Source organism: Panthera tigris, chromosome B3, assembly GCF_018350195.1.
Source record: "Panthera tigris isolate Pti1 chromosome B3, P.tigris_Pti1_mat1.1, whole genome shotgun sequence".
NCBI lineage: Eukaryota > Metazoa > Chordata > Mammalia > Carnivora > Felidae > Panthera > Panthera tigris.
In genome coordinates, this window is record NC_056665.1 from 88,444,732 (window position 1) to 88,450,132 (window position 5,401).

The following is a 5,401-nucleotide window of genomic DNA, read 5'->3' on the forward strand; positions in this document are numbered from 1 at the left end:
CTGTCTTGAGACCAGGCTGAAGGGAGATGGTTGGAAGGTTACTGTCAGTCTAGGTGAGGGATTGTGCATTAGAGATGGTGATAAACAATGGAGGTTGTGAGCAGTGGTAGGATAATTGATATTTATTGAATGTTAAGACAATAGGTTTTATTAGAAGATTAAGTTTAGAGTGTATGAAAGAAGGGTCAAAGATGACCCAAGGTTTGTGGCTGAACAACTAAAGAGTGGCATTATTACTGAGAAGGAAAAGATAGAGTGTGTATGAGTAGGGAAAGATCTGAAGTTCAATTTGATGAATGTTATGTTTGTGAATTTTATTAGACATTTAAATGAAGTTGTGGAAATGTAGTTGGATTAATTCCACTGGAATTCAAGAGAAAGATCTGGGCTGGTGGTAAAAATTGTAAGAGTCTTATGCATGCAGATGGTTTCTAAAGCCATGAGACAGAGTGAGATGCCCAAGGGAGTGAAGTGGATAAAGTAGAAAAGATGAGGAACGAGCAAAGAAAATTGAGGGTGAGGATATTGAGGTAGGAAACAAGACAAAACAAAAGACAGGATGATATGCTAGAAGCTGAGAGAGGAGGAGTGAGTGAAATGCTAATGGGTCGTGTAAGCTAAGGACCAAAGAGTAACCATTATATTCTACAACATTGAGGTCATTGGTGACCTTATCATTAGTCTGATTGATTCTGCCCTCATCCAGCTATTGTAACCTTTTTCTGAACCATTTTTTTGATCTGTTTTTTCTGCTTCTGGACTCCTGTTCATCACCTACTCTCATATAGATTTTGATTATATTGTAAAAGACTTTTTCTGTGTTTTCATTGTGTCATGGAATTCTGTCTTCACATCCTGGTGCCTTTCTGTACATGGGTTTATGTAGCTCTTGTGAGTGGAGACCTTGTTCCACTCTGCCTTTGAGATTCCCTATGATTGTTCTACATACAGTACTAGCATTAGCATTAGTATTAGTAATATAGTATTAGTATTAGCATTGTTTTATTGCCACCTGCTGCTTGTAACTCAGCAGTTTGTTTATCTTTAAGCAAAAACCTTTTGTCTTCTGGTGCTAATGCTATTCATCTAATTACACGCCCTGTTACCGCCTCAGTACCATTATCTCCTGGCATTCCAAACTGCTACCCACAGTTATTGGATATTTCGCTGTTGTGAGTCTCAGGCAATTTGAATAATTATAAATGGTCCATTAGAAGAGCTCATAGTTTGTCAAGTGTTTATTACACCATACATATATCCCTCATATTGTCTCTAAAAGACAACACTCGGGACATCTGGGTGGCTCAGTCGGTTAAGCATCCAAATTTGGGTCAGGTCATGATCTCACAGTTTGTGGGTTTGAGCCCCACATTGGGCTTTCTGCTGTCAGCACAGAGCCCACTTCGGATCCTCTGTCCCCCCCTCTCCCTCTGCCCCTCCCCCACTTGCACTCTCTCTCAGAATAAACTTAAAAAATAAAAATCAATAAAAGACAACACTCATTTACATTTATACAGTCTTCTGTGACTTACATACACATCTCATTAACTTTAAAAATACACATTTCATTGATAGCAGATGTAGGGACAAGATACTTGATACATTATAAAAGAAAATTCCATTTAGTTCTATAAAAATATACTAAGTACCAAATATGTGCTAAAGTTTAAACTAGGTGGTAAAGCTTCAGAATGAGTAAGACAGGGTTTTTGCCCTCAGGGAGCCTGTGGGGTGTGTGTGTATGTGTGTGTATGTGTTGTGTTGTGGGCTACACAGCACTGAGATAGGCTAGAGACAAATACATGGTCAGAATCTGATGCTTATCTGCTACGTGCATGAAGAATTCAGGTGATCTAATTAATTTTAACCTGTCTTTGTTGGCTACTTCAATACCTCACACCTTAGCTATCTTTAGTCTGGTTCCCCTCTGTTCCTGGCACTAGTTGAGAATTAGGTGAGCGACATAGATGTGGGGGTGCTCTCGGTGACACAGGGTTTGATAAACACAGGGACTGGGAGGAAGGAGAAAAGGAAGGCTTGGAGTGGGAAAGTACTGACTACTGAGTCAGAGAGGGGAAAATGTGTCTTGAAGTTTCCTTCCTCCTACACCTATGAAGAGTTTTGTCAGAAAGAGAAGTGCCTGAGGAAGAGGTCAGTAGAAAGCAGCAGATAAAGAAGACTTAATGGAAGCAGCTGGTAGGGAATATAGGTATGTATAGGAACATGGCTGGTCAGAGGCAGACTGAGCCTTTTACTGTAACTCCTTTTATTTTTTTTTATTTTTTATTTTTTTATTTTTTTTTCAATATATGAAGTTTATTGTCAAATTGGTTTCCATACAACACCCAGTGCGCATCCCAAAAGTGCCCTCCTCAATACCCAGCACCCACCCTCTCCTCCCTCCCACCCCCCATCAACCCTCAGTTTGTTCTCAGTTTTTAAGAGTCTCTTATGCTTTGGCTGTCTCCCACTCTAACCTCTTTTTTTTTTTTTTTTTTCTCCTTCCCCTCCCCCATGGGTTTCTGTTATGTTTCTCAGGATCCACATAAGAGTGAAACCATATGGTATCTGTCTTTCTCTGTATGGCTTATTTCACTTAGCATCACACTCTCCAGTTCCATCCATGTTGCTACAAAGGGCCATATTTCATTCTTTCTCATTGCCACGTAGTACTCCATTGTGTATATAAACCACAATTTCTTTATCCATTCATCAACTGTAACTCCTTTTAGAGACTGCTTTGTATATGCTAAGGACTTATCGTTGCTAATTTTTTTTTAATTTTTTTAAATCTTTATTTATTTTTGAGAGAGAGACAGAGTGTGAGCAGGAGAGGAGCAGAGAGAGAGGGAGGCACAGAATCTGAAGCAGGCTCCAGGCCCCGAGCTGTCAGCACAGAGCCCAAAGTGGGGCTTGAACCCACGAACTGTGAGATCATGACCTGAGCCAAAGTCAGACGCTCAACCGACTGAGCCACCCAGGCGCCCTATAGTTGCTAATTTAATTATTGTTAGGATGCTGAGTATATCTCCACTTTACAGGTGGAGATTTAGAGATTATGTAACTTCCTCAAGATCACGTAGTCCTGAAGTGATAAGCCATGACTCTGACACAGCATCAGTATGCTACAGTGTCATGCCATAGAGTTAGCTCTTTATCATACTAAGTAATGAGGGAAGGGTACATGATTCAAGGGTCCTTGAGCAGGGCACAGCATGAATGAACAAGTAAACTTGATGGGTATCATCTGTGTGTGGAGAGGAAGATGGCTTAGGGGCCATTTGGTGAAAGGAGCTTAGCTCTGAGGACAGTCCTGCCCATCATTCTTCCCTGAAATGATCAGTCCTATTCTCTTATTCCCACATGAAACAAATAATTTCATCTGAATTTGGAAGATTTGTTGTTCAGTTTTCTTCCTCCACCAGTAGATGATGTTACTGTGCATTAGTTGTCCACATGCATGTATGAAGACTTCTGTTGTGTTTCTTGTCCCTGGAAATGAAGCACTTTTCCATGACTTGTATGTGAAACACTGATTCAAGGGTGTAGATGCAGAAAGCCTCTCTTGGCTTGTTCTCTGATGCCACACTGGGGACAGACTGTTTACTCAACTGTTACTGAAATGGTATTCTGCTTCCAATTCCAGTATTGTTCCATGTGAACATAGCTTTAGGATGTGATTCCTTGTGGGGTGGGGTGAATGATAGCACTCAAACCGCCCAATCTCTACTCTGCACCCCTCAGGTAACTCTTAAAGGCAGAATATGTTTTGCATAAAGGTGGAAGAATAATGGTTGGAACCTGTGTAGCGTGGAAATAGGAGAATGTTCAAATTGGTTCTCTCCTAGACCTGTGGTATTTTGGGTACTAGAATTGTGCAGTCACCATCTATGAGGCTACGAGAGAGATGGTGACACTGGGTGAGTGAACATTGTGATACAGAAATAGAAGCAACAGGCAACTCATCTCAAAATCCAGAGGTTATCTGCCCCTCTTTTGCTACCTTTGTTAGGGAGTTAGTTTTTATAATAGGAGTCTGAGATATATTTTCTAATTGTCAGCATATACTGTATGACATTAATAGTGTTATTCTGAGGGGTGCCTGGGTGCTTAGTCAGTTGGGTGTCCGACTCTTGGTTTTGGCTCAGATCATGATCTCACAGCTTTGTGGGTTCAAGCCTTGCGTCAGGGTCTGTGCTGACAGTGAGGAGCCTGCTTGGGATTCTAACTCTCTGCCCCTCCCCTACTCACGCTGTGTCTGTCTCTGTCAAAATAAATAAATATACTTAAAAAAATAGTGTTAATCTGAAAGTCAAGGTCAAATCACATTAGTTTTAACCTACTCTATGCAGAGAGTATTCAGGAATACTGAATACTGTTGTAATGGATGTTTGTTCATTTTTCTAACCTTGATTATCTTTACAACAGTAGCGCAGCATTGATTTGACTTTCTGTTTTGAACTGATATCGTTAAATCTCTTAAAATGTCTTTTGTTATAGGCAGTAAAACATTTAATAAACATTTTTTAAAAAGACAAAATCGGAAACAAAATATGAAATAAAATCAGTAGAAGATCTAGGTCTTATACCAGGGTCAGGGACAAAGTTCAGTTCAGTAGAATTCAAGTTATTTTTATAGTACTGTCCTTTACTTTGTGAAATGTGTATGTGTTCCTAAGAAACTGCATATGCAGTGCCAAACAAATGTTTTAAAATTAGAGGACAATGTTCATGGAAGAAAAATCAAATTAGCAACAAGTTTTAATATTTTTAAAGCAAATAACTTGAAAAGGAAGGTTATGACCTTGTGTAAAAGTATATACAGTATATTAGAAACATCTTAATATGTGAACATATTTAGCTACCACATAGCTGATATTTTTTAAATAAATTTTTAAAATTGAGCAAAAATACTCAATTTTGATTTCATGTATGTTTCTTTTTAATAAAGGGGATTTATAAAAGTATGGTATTAAAGCAATGAAAAATATACATATGTCTATGATAATGCTGCAGTGTGTTTCTGGGTACTTCAATGAAAGTTAACAAAAAGTTAACAAGGGCTTGCAGCACAGCAACTAACCAATGGCCATTAAGAGACCACGTTTGGCTACTCTGCAACTTGTGTGGCCTGAATGAATTTCAGAAGTGCACTTTTATAATGATGCTATTTTTAGAAATGCAATTATTGCATAACTTGACATCCAAAAGTAAGTGAATGTAATAATTTTTTTTATATGTAAGCACACGCTCAGTTTCATCATATTCATGAAAATAAGAGAAAGAACACTGGACTAAAAATGTGGCAGCCCTTATTTGTAAGCGTTTAGACTAGAGAGAAAATATAATAGGATGTAAGGTCGCTGACACGATTCCCAACTCCTGGCATTCATATCCTTGT

The 5,401-nt window shown here is 38.8% G+C and overlaps 1 non-coding gene across 1 annotated transcript; it reads right to left on the bottom strand.

Annotated features, from left to right (window-relative positions):
- Positions 1-2,898: 2,898 nt before the first annotated feature.
- TRNAQ-UUG lies at positions 2,899-2,983 on the bottom strand. The gene has a single exon. It is a non-coding gene; the product is annotated as a tRNA-Gln (tRNA).
- Between the last annotated feature and the right edge of the window lie 2,418 nt (positions 2,984-5,401).